The sequence below is a fragment of the Saccostrea echinata genome, unplaced genomic scaffold (assembly GCF_033153115.1).
Source record: "Saccostrea echinata isolate AGI-Se365-2 ecotype Australia unplaced genomic scaffold, CSIRO_AGI_Sech_v1 ptg000008l, whole genome shotgun sequence".
Classification (NCBI taxonomy): domain Eukaryota; kingdom Metazoa; phylum Mollusca; class Bivalvia; order Ostreida; family Ostreidae; genus Saccostrea; species Saccostrea echinata.
In genome coordinates, this window is record NW_026889757.1 from 3,749,329 (window position 1) to 3,761,912 (window position 12,584).

Genomic DNA, 12,584 nt, shown 5'->3' on the forward strand with positions numbered 1-12,584 from the left:
GTCATCATGATTTTAATTGTAGATATTGATCAGATATTGATCAACTATTTCCACGAGGAGAAGCATTTCCCTACAGGGTAACATGTATGTGGTGATATAAATCCAATGGGCATACTACTAGGCCTAGATACAAGTCTACAATGTGCATGCTCACAAAAGGATTCAAACCAATAAATATACTAAGGAAAAACTCTCTGTTTGGGAAATTATACTTAAATGTCAAATCAAATATTCTTATTGTCCAGTAGTGTTTTTTATGTACTGAATAGGTTGATTTGAATAAATTCACAGTTGTTTAAAATTTTTGTTTATTTTTTTCCTCTCCCTCGTAGGAGTGACGTTAAACGTAGAATTAACTTTGAACAGCCTAATCAAGGCCATGCTTCTTGAGACGAAGATTTAAAACATTTCTTTCTATAAAATACATCTAAACAAACCTTTGATCCCATAATTTGACTCCACCCTACTCCCAAAGACCATGTTTTGTACAAATTTGATTTACACTACATGAGGATGCTTGCATATTGATATCAGTTATCGTGACCCTGCTATTTTGGAGAAAATTTAAAAACATTTTTCCATTTATATTCCAATTTTAATTTTTTATCCCCTATGATGGCTCAGCCCTTCCTATCGGTACTGCAATTTGATAACAAGAGGCCCATGGGCCGCATCGCTCACCTGAGCATTTTGGCTAGAAAAAAGAAGAAATCAGTTCAACCTTACAAACTTTATATATGTGGTCCCGATCCATAACCTCAAATGGAGGGGAAGGGGGAATGATTCAAACAAACTTAAGTCTACACTAATTGAGGATGCTTCGATATTTCTTTGACTAATGACTTTAGAAAATTTTTAAAGATTTTTTCCTGTTCTTAAGAAGAGGATTTTTAAAGATATTTCCTTTATTTTACCATGTAAAACTTTGATTGCCCATTGTGGCCCAAATTTACAACCGAGGGTTCATGATTTGAACAAACTTGAATATACACTTTTGTATTAATATGACTTATCATGGTTTTTCTGTTCTTGAGAAGAAAATTTGTAAAGATTTTTCCCGTGTATTCCTATGTAAAACTTTGAATGCCCATTGTGACCCCTCCCTACCCAGGGTTCGACATTACCATTAGTCCTTTAGTCTTAGACTAATACATTTTCATTCGGACTAATAAAATCTTCGGATTATTACTCTAAACAAACCAATTAAAATTTTTGGAAAACAAAATGAATGAATGACTGATGTTCTATTCTTGACAACTTTTACTGGAAAATTCCGCATGTATTTTTAGCTTTCTAGCTTCTTGGCGGGTAGTTACATAATTCTGAATCAATCCATCACTTAATTTTACGACTGATTGCTACAATATCAAACGTTTTAGCGATCATGATTAAGCATGACACATAAAAGCACAATGTTTTGGATGTATCCCTGATAATGCATAAAGAAAAAAAGAATGAGATCTGGAATACGATGGTACTTCCTGATTATGAGATTTCAATGAATTTGTGGAATAAACACCTCACATTAATGCTCTGTTTATTTCAAGGAGTACTTGTATATATTGTAATGTTAATTTTTAAATTAATTGGTAAAGAAGATGGATGTTTCCTTTTTTGACGGACTAGTAAAAGAAGCACTAGTCCGTGGTACTAAAACTTATAAATGTTACAGTCAAAACCCTGCTACACCTAGGCTTCATGATTTGAACAAACTTGAATGTACACTACCTGAAGATGTTTCCATATAAGTTTCTTTTTTCGTGGTCTGGTGGTTCTTGAGAAAAAGATTTTTAAAAGATGCTATCAATTTTTCACTAATTGGTTATTATCTCCCCTTGAAAGAGGGTGTGGCCCTTCATTCAAACAAACTTGAATTCCCTTTACCCAAGGATACTTTGTGGCAAGTTTGGTTGAAATTGACCCAGTGGTTCTTGAGAAGATGTCGAAAATGTGAAAAGTTTACTGAAGGATGCCAGAGAAAATGTGATTACAAAAGCTTACTTGACAATGTCAGAAACCTTTCACCATACGTATTTTTCTTGCCCAGTTCTTCAAGTGGAAATATGTTGTGCATGACAATATATTTTTGCTTTTCTTGATTATCTCCCCTTGAATAAAGACGTGGTCTTTATTTGATAAAGCTTAATTCCCTTTTACTCAAGAATGCTTTGTCTAATTTTGATTGAAAATGGTCTGGAGAATTTGGATAGAAGTTAAAATTAATTGTCAAAAGATTATACAACAACACAGACAGACAAGGGACAAAGTTCACTTGGCTTTGCCTCAGCTGCTCAAGTGAGCTTATAAAGTAGAAATATTACCAAGCACTAGAGGTTTTTTTGAATATGTTGATGTATTTAATATTCATTGGGGGGGGGGGGGGAGGGGGGGTGTCCCAAGTAGCCTATACATAGTACAACAATTAAGAGGATCCATAAACTGATAAATGAAGCTTATGTTGCCCAAAAGCAAGAAAAACAGTATAATTAGAATCAACAAAATAATCGGTCTATTTTCTATCTGTCCCCCATTTATCATTATTATCATGCAGACTATTAACAAAATATTTATTTTTTAACCCCATATTATTACCTCTCATATTGGCCTCTCTTGGCCTTTGAAAAACTTCAAAAAAGATAAGTTATTTTTTGTCTCATTTTTATTTATCCATTACTTACAAGTCTACCTGAACAATAAAACTATGAAAGTACTCTTTGTACTATACAATAAATGTTCTTGCATAATTATCTTATTCTATTAACCTTTCAAATACATTATTTACAGTGATTAATTATCAAAGGTGAATGGCAAAAGGGAATAACTTTGCTCAGTAGAATACAAATTAATAGAACCCTGGCCAGGACCAGAACACTTGATTAAATGGTCTTGATGTTCAGTAAATATACCCTTGCTTATTAAAACTTTTACTTTGTTTGCCCCCAATATGCCCAGGAGCAGAGAAGATTTTCAAAGAAATAATGCATTTTCACTATAGACTTAACACAGCCCTAATACCAGAACCCATGACCCAGGGTCATGAAATTTACAATTTGGAAGAGGTACTCTCATCATCATAACTATGCAATTAGATGATTTTCAAAGAATTCATACATTTTCACTATATTATCAATAGAACACCCCCCCCCCCCCCTTGGAGAAACACCAGAACCCTTGGAACCACAAGTTTTAAAAATTTTGTTAAAAGTACCCTTGCCTTGCTCATCATAACTCTACACTTGTTTCTTTGCTTTATAACCAGGAGTAGAAAAAATATTTTGAAAGTAATCATGCATTTTCATTATATAATCAATAAAGCCCTCCCCCCCCCCCCCCCTTTCACCGGAACTCCTGACCCTGGGGGCCATGAATTTCGCAATTTTGAAAGAGGCATTCTTGCTTATCATGACTATGCACTTCCTTTGTTTAGATAATATCCAGGAGCAGAGAAGAAGATTTTCAAAGAAATAATGCATTTTCAGTATATAATCAATACAGCCCTGCCCTAACACCAGAACCCCTGACCCAGGAGCCATGAAATTCACAATTTTGGAATAGACACTCTTTCTCATCATAACTATGTACTAAGTTTTTTTTATCAATAAATAATACCTAGGAGCAGAGAGAAAGATTTTCAAAGTAATAATGCACTTTCAAGATATTATAATCAATAGAGACCCGCCCTAACACCAGAACCCCTGACCCAGGGACCATGAAATTCACAATTTTGGAAGAGGCAGCCTTATTGAACATAACTATGTACTTAATTAGTTTATTTAATATCTAGGAGCAGAGAAGAAGATTTTCAAAGTAATAATGCACTTTCACTATATAATCTATATACATGTAGCCCCACCCTAGCATCAGAACCCCTGACCCTGGGGCCATGAATTTCACAATTTTGGTAGAGAGCTCAATGCTTATTACATTCATGCCAATAGTTTGACTTCTTGATGTTCTGGAGTAAAGAAGAAGATTTTTAAAGAATTAATATATTTTCACTACATAATCAATACAGCCCCGCCCTATCACCTGAACCCCTGACCCAGGGACCATGAAATTCACAATTTTGGAAGAGGCAGTCTTATTCAACATAACTATGTACTTAGTTTATAGTTTATTTAATACCTAGGAGCAGAGAAGAAGATTTTCAAAGTATTAATGCACTTTTACTATATAATCTATATAGCCCCACCCTAGCACTAGACCCCCTGACCCTGGGGCCATGAATTTGATAATACACATAATTATTTCCTTGTTTGTAATTGTATCAATTATGTTTGTTATTTGTGATGCCTGAAACACAGTGAAATTTAGGTCCCTGATTTGGAAATAAAAAAATCTCTCCTTCAATAGAGACAAATGCACACTGTATTATTTGTTGATTTTGTCAGTAAATACTATAGGATAAAAATAAGATAGGCTTGTGCCAAGTTATGGTCAACTTTATGAAAAAAAAGTCTGAAGAACTTTATTCATTCTTTGTTTTTGGTTGTCTAAAGAAAACCTTTGAAGCCTATCCTTATATGTATATATACTAACTCGTATAAAATACTGATGTCAGCTATAATTGCTCATAGATGTAAAAGTTTTGTTGATTAGAGGAAATTCGAACAAAGCCTAACATAACTACATGGCATGCAGGTCCTGATAGTACCATTGACCTTTAACACCTTTCAAGTACTTCTACTAACAATTTACTACATATATTTATGCACTTGCATCTTCTTTCGACTGCACTTCATTTTGATACAGATCTAATTACTTACCAAATCATGATCATTGGGATACATGTGACATTTCCAGGCAGTCAGATCTCGTGGAATGTTCCCGCGAACTTTACTCGGCGATGTGACGTAACGAGATTTTTTTATTTCACATTGATCATTTTAGATATAAGAAGAAATTAAATAATTTGAAAATAGATAAATAAAATAATTTTTATTTTATTTTTTCGAAGCGATGACCCCTGGCATTCAAGAGTTGATTTGCTGCTATTTACAAGGTTTTTTTTAAAGATAATAATAGACCGCAGTATACTTTATATCATATTGTTAGCCTTTGCTAGTTGAAGCTAATAATATACCGTGGTAGACCGCACGGTCTAAAAGTCAGACTTTATGAGTCTTATAAGCATGCAAATAACACTAATAAGTTTGTTATAGTAGCAGCTAAAAACTATCGGATGGGGTGCTTGTATAGTAGTCCTGAAGTTTCTCCTTCACTGCTGTAAATATTTTAGTGAGTAGTAAAGAAAGAGGCTTGGTAGAATAGTTACTGGAACCCGCTATGTATTTTTGTTTGTAAGGATTTTTATGGAGTTTTGGAATCCAGTATAGGCATGGTAATTCAAATTCATTTTGTTTGGAATATTAAATATATTTAAAACTGGCATACGGTTTTGAAGAATTTCCTCCTTAGAAAGGTAGCTATAGGTATAATGTGGATTACCTCTTGCAGATTTTAAATCCTAGTTCCTCTAAAATAAAATTCAAATGATAAGCCTTTCAAACAAAGACAATGTTGTTACCTGCTTTGTCAGCGGGGACAATTACATACTAATCGTGTAATCTATCTAATTCTTGTTTCACTTCTTGTTGAAGACAGAAGGATAGATCGTTTTCATATTGCTCCTCAATCGCTTAATGCGCGATTTCAACATCCATTTGAAACATTTAATCCATTCGGACAGAGTGTCCGAAGACAGGAGTCTTCTTTTTCACTTTCTTAAATTATCGGATATATCCCAAGCTTCAAACATGCGAGATGCAACTTATCACCTTATGTATGTCAATAAGCAGTGAGAACCACATCATATATATGAATAGTTATTTCCCATCTACAATTAAATTATGGAATAACTTACCATATCATACTAGAAATCTACCAACTATAGCTTCTTTCACTAATGCTATTAAAAAGGCTTATTACAGAACTCCCAATGAGCTTTTTAATCATGGTAATCGTAGTCAAAATATTATTCACTGTCAATTAAGAAATAATGCTAGTAGTTTAAATGCTGATTTAAAGAAAGATTTTATTAGTGAAAGTTCCAAATGTGCAAAACTGTGGTTTTCATACTGAAAATGTGTATCAGTTTTTCTTTGAGTGTCCATGTTATGTCGAGCAAAGAAATACACTTTTGAATTGTATATCTAGTATAGACCTGCAACATCCTCTATCTCTAAATCTATTGTTATTTGGTAATAGTAATATTCCTTATGCTAAAAATGTTAAATTATTTGATAGTGTTCATGAATATCTTTTACAAACTAAGAGGTTTCATTGATGATATGAATTATGTAATTTTATTATTTAAATACACATTCAATGTATTTCATATAATTTATCTTAATTTGCTGTATTTCTCAATAATTATTTTTTACCTCATTTTTCTCATAAAACCGGTAATCATTTACAACTTTAATACTTCCTCCACTTTTTTTCTGCTTAATTTCCAATCAATTTTGTTATATGAACCTGTAACTATTTCATGTAGTACATGTATTATGTATAATTTAAATGAACCTTGTACCTGTGGAGAGTGCTTTAATATAGGCTATGCCTGCTGCCCAATCCATTTATGTTTCTACATAATAAAATATGTTCAAATCAATAAGCATTTTACTTATTTTAACATGCATCTTATTCATGTCCATAAGCAACTTACTTATGCCCACATGCAACTTTTCTAAGTCAGCTTACAAGATAGTCCGAAATATTTGACGTCTTCCAGGCATTTTTCACGATTCTATATTTGACTTGCCAGGAAAACGTCATTATCATTATGAAATGTGGAAATTTCGCCGTCCTCAAGTAAACTCGATTTTTATAGTAGTCTAATTACATGTCAAACTCACGACTTATCAATAGCACAACAGTTCTAGTTCTCACCAATTTCGCTTAAAAGATAATATAAGTCCACATTTCGATACAAGTCTTATAAAATTTAAAACTGCACAAAATCAAAACAAACCTAAACAGTTGTAAAGAATATTTTCATCAGACATTTTATATTAAAAAGGAACAATAAAAGCGACATTGGTAAGTACTAGAAGCATTGTACTGTTTATAAGATGTGAGAAAGACATTTAATTCGGTTAGCATTTACGGAAAATTGACCCGAGAATGCCGCCTCCGGTTGGAGATCGCAAATTTCTACTCCATAATCGCGCCGGTTCTGACCTTTTCCTGGCACGCCAACTATCAAAATCGTGGGGAAAAAAACTGAAAAAAGTCAGATATTTCAGACTGCTTGCAAAAATGTCTATAATTTGTGATGCAAAGAAAAGCTTGAAGTACTGAACGGGGAAAATAAGAGTAAAATCCTTTGAACGGGGAAATAAGAGTAAAATTTTCCGGCAACAATGAAAGATAAACTTATTAAACTTAGATCGGTAGGATGAAATCTGGAAATCCAAAAACTACAACCGAACTTGTTTTCAGTAAATTCATTAAATTGACACATTCTGAGTTGCACAGTAATTAGCATAATTGTAGTCTTTCAAGGTTTTGAATTATAGTTGTTTTGATTGTTTGTTAACGTCCTTCTCGAGAATTTTTCACTCATATGGAGAGGCCACCAATTACCTCGTGGAGGACTGCAAATTTAGACCTATACTCGGCACTGAGGATCATTAGGCAGTGAGGAATCTTTTTAGTGTTAGCACCTATTGTGACATTATTCGGTCCCATCCGAAGGACCGGTCTCTTCGTCCCGCCGTGGGATTCGAACCCGCGGCGTAAGGATCAAATCCTTACACCACGACTCTAGATCTAGAGCAAACGCTCTAACCACTGCGTCACGCGGGGACTATAGTTTGAAGTATATTTCTAAATCAGCTAAAAATTAACTAAAATTTTCTATACCACAAATTACACCGGGAAACATTACTAATGATTTTTCCTTATGGTATTATATAACAAAATGTATTCATCAACTAAAACATCGATGTTGTTTGTTGATTTATGTTGCATGTCAACACAGATAATAAATGGGTTGCTCATGAACATTAGTACTTTCCTTTGAAACATAAATAAGTTGATTGTCAACATAAAAGAGTTGCATATTAGAATTAATAAAATGCTTCTCGCATGTTTGAAGTCAAATGTGGATGACAATTGATGTGCGAAAATTTCTTAATTCTTATCCAATCACTTTTTTCTTGCATGCCAACATAGTTCTGTTGCACGTTGCATATTTACATTTCATATCGACCCAACTTTCTTGAATGTCAATAATGTATAGAAAAGTAGCTCGCATATAGGATAAATATTACCATAGTAAGTTGCATGTTAACATAAGGTGCAGCATAAATAGGTTGTGGACATAAATAAGTTTCATTTCGCATGTTGGATTTCACATGTGAGCGATATTTGATATGAAATTTCTACATTTCTACTTAGTAATGTATCATACTGATATCTCGTATTTATGTTCAGCATAACTATTTAACATGTCGACATTTTTGAAAAAATAACATGTACACGTAGGCAACTTCTGAAATTTTAAGACCCCCCCCCCCCGTCCGTTTCTTCTTTGCAACGGAGGGGCCATGAACTTGATAAAACATAGGCTACGTCTGCGTAGCGTTTTCTAAGCATATGGTTTTTCCAAAATTTAAGGATAGTTTTTTTTTCATAAAAAGTTATCTAAATTGAAAAAAAAATGCATTTTTCAAGACGAAGATGAAACTTGGTTTTTCAGTTTAAGTTTTTTCAAAGTTGTTTTTGTCGATGTTTACCTCTACAAAATTACTTTATTTGTGTGTTCAATGAACAAAAGAATAAGTCACTGAAATTTGACATCTAGGCTAATCTGACTTTTTTTGAAAATCAAGGAGTATTAAGGTCCTTGGTTAAAAATTTCCTCTCCTCGTGAACAACCAAAAGGGGGGGGGGGTAACTTTTGGAACTTCCTGCCCAAATACGACTTGAACGACTTTGTCCAAGATAAGCATATAATTAGTAGATCTAGTCATGTATAAAATTTTCAATAATAGCGAAAAATAAACCCGAGGAATTTTTTTAAGGGGGTGAGGTGCATCGCTGTGTTGTACATTTTTAAGTCAATTACTAAATGTAGCAAACAAGAAATAAATAAATAAAAGAAAATATTCGGAGAGTAAGGGGGGTGGGTGTGTTTTCTTCTTACGGTGACGGAGTTTGGGTACTCGGGGATACGCATTCCTTAAAAGTATTCTAAAAATACCTTGTTAATTAGTAATAAAGCATTTTAATTTTATTGCATAGTTCACATCATATGTGCAATTAGACCAGCTCAGGCGTGTGGCGTCTGTAACTAATACTGTAAAATGGGAGATTTGAACCTACCACAACAACGATTGAAAGGGGGAGCGGGGGGGGGGGGACGGCCTTTATATAAATAATTTCACACTAAATTAACAGAAAGAGAATACTTTCAGAAAAAATGAGGGTCAGTTCTCCTCCCTGCATTGATTTAACTGCTTAATGATTAATTATATATATAATTGCTGTTATCAAAATTGTGTGCGTATGTTCTTGGTAAAAATATACGTTTCAAAATCGCGCATCATAAACTATTATATGTGTATAAACTGTATAATAGCATAAAAACTCTAACTAAAAGTTTTTTAAAATTTTTTTGCATATTTTTTAAAACTACTTCTGTATCCTTTGTGTTAAGAAAGTTTGAATCGAAAACTATTCAACGATAAAACTTAATGATTCCGGAAAGCAATTAATTGCTTAACAGAGCTGCTGAATTTCAAAGTACGAAACATTTGCTAAAAAATTAAAGTTTGCTGAAAACATTTCAATTTTGAAATAATCAGAAAAATGCGTAAAAATATTATTCTCTGATAACAATTAGTTTTGTCTCTATTTTGTTTTATTTGCTCTGATAAAAGTCAGCTTGAAATTGAACAGGCATTTTGTTTAGGAATTAAATACAGTTAATGTGGATTTTTTTTACCCAAGAGCATTACTCAGTGTTGAAAAAAATTACAATTATATCAAACAGTGATTTTATTATTGAAAATATGTATGAAACAGAAGAAGCAATAGATTAGGATGTCAAGAACTCCGATGAATGATGACTTGGTGACATCTTCTGATTGAAGAAAAAGTACTTGTGGTTATGGAACCTTATCATTCAAAATGTTGTTAAAATGTTCGAAATCATCAATCATATTAACACCAATGCAAGCACCGATGATGATCTGGGCGAAAAAGTGACGAAGGTTGTTGGTCTACATGCAGAAACTAGAAGAGACTACCAGAGGACTATGTACAATGTCACCCATTTAAAAAAATGTTTATCTATTGCGCACAAAAAAGTGCTTTGCGTCTCGATTTTTCCCCCTTATATTTAGGCCGTCTCAAAATACTACAAACATGTGTTCCTTACGTATTCTTAAATGACAATAACTTCGTCGTTTGTTTTTTTTTTTTTTTAAGTCAAGTCTTCCAACAATCTGTCGGAATTCCCATGAGTACCAATTGCGCACCGTTATCAGCAGACCTATTTTTACATTCACATGAAGCACTGTTTATTCATCGACGACGTATCAACAATTAACAATAGCTACTCCCATTTATATGTCGACTCAATATATCCCAGTGAACTTGAAGTAAAAGATACATTTGTTTCATATTTGAATATTTACACTAGAAAAAAGACGTATAATGGTGATCTATCAACAAAACTTTATGATAAGCGTGATGACTTCAACATTTCTATCGTCAGCTTCCCTTATTTATGTAGCAATGTATCCTTGTCATTGGGTTATATCTCCCAGTTGATTCGCAATAGCATGCTCTACATCTGAACCATTTCTAAAACGAGGCAAGCTATTGACAAATTACGTTGATAAAATAAGAATATCAATAGTCTCGCTCGAAGTCAACATTTCGCAAGTTCTATGGTCGATACAATGACCTTGCCAGGAAATACAATCTATCATGAAGTCAAATGCCGACTGACGTTTTACATACTAATTGTTAGGCCATTATTTACACACTGAATTGTCTACGGATTTTTCCGTTTTCCCGATCAGTACAAAGAGCATAAGGCATGTGTGACCGATCGATAGAGATGCTTACTCCTTCATGGCACCTGATCGCAGCTCTGATACTTTAGAGGTCCGTGTTTGCTTGCTCCTGATTTGTATTGTTTCAATGGTTTTTTGAGCTTGATCACTATTCGTTATCTCCATATTTTATTCGCGCATAGATGCTATATACAAAAAAAATGGTTGAAATTGGTTCAGGGGCTCCAGAGAAGACGTTGAAAGGTTCAAATACTAAAGCACGACGAACGATGCACGGCAATGGACAAAAACAAATAGCAATAGGTCACCTGAGTGACTCAGGTGACCTAAATTTAAAACAAAAGACAGCATAAGACTTATTACTTTAATGTATTATTAATGAGATTAGTGATTTTTTGATACATTTAATATAGAATATAATGATTACAGAGTTAAAAGTGACAACAAAGCAAAGCACCACTGTTTCACTTTTCCGCGAGAAGCATCCTTTCCCCCCTTCTTCTTACGGTTTCCGTGACTTATTTTAACATGTAACTCTTCGTTAGCCAGGTAATTATCTAAGCACGACAACTCCTTTTGCTTCAGTTTTCATAAAAGCTTTGCATACTTTTCATACGCTGGTAAGAAACATCGCCATTAATTATAACATTGAGTTTTCCGTGCGTAAATCTACAGGACCGTAGAAAGCAGGGGGGGGGGGGGGCACTTTTTTCTGAGTATAGTATTTTGCTATAGTAATTTTTCATTTAAGAGCTTGTTGCACACCCCCCCCCCCTTGTTGTTGTAAAGTCGAGCACTGGCAAATTGCAGATCTTTGGAGGATGGCCCCCACTTCTTTTTTTTTTTTTAAATCTTATTTTTACTTGTCAGGTTTTGTCAGTCGATACTTCGTGCCTGTGTCAACTTTATATTACATAAAAATAAAAAAAAATGTTAGTTCTACAAAGGACATGGTTATTTTATATTAAAAGTATATCTTAGGAATGTTCCTTATACTTGTATTAAACATTGACCTATCTGTACTTATTTTGTACAGACAATGTACAAACTGAAATAAGGTTTGGATAGTAACCCTTCATCCAGCATAGATTAACAAATATGCACACCTGCATACACAATGTAATCTGAATGCATTAGTCATAATAAGTGTAGATAGTGAACTTATTCATGTTGTAAGATTTTCACTGTAGGAAAAAAAATACAATATATTTCAGACCCTTGACGAAAAAACATATATAGTTAATGCCAGACTTTGATTAAATATTTTTTGAAGCATTTTTTTTGAAAAACAAAACAATATTTAAAAAAAAATTAGTGCGGTTAGGTTGTTGTTCTTTTTATGCCAAAGTAAATATTAGTTTGAATCACAAGATAACCAAATAGTCAGCTCTGTAGAGACATAGACGACAATGTTCTCTGGTTCTTTGAATTACAATTGTTTAACCTTCTGAATGTAAATAAGAAACAAATAAACATATCAAACTGACTTGCAAATCCCTGTCAAATCAAAGAAATTAAGAATTTATTTTCTTGACACCCTACAAAGACTTTACC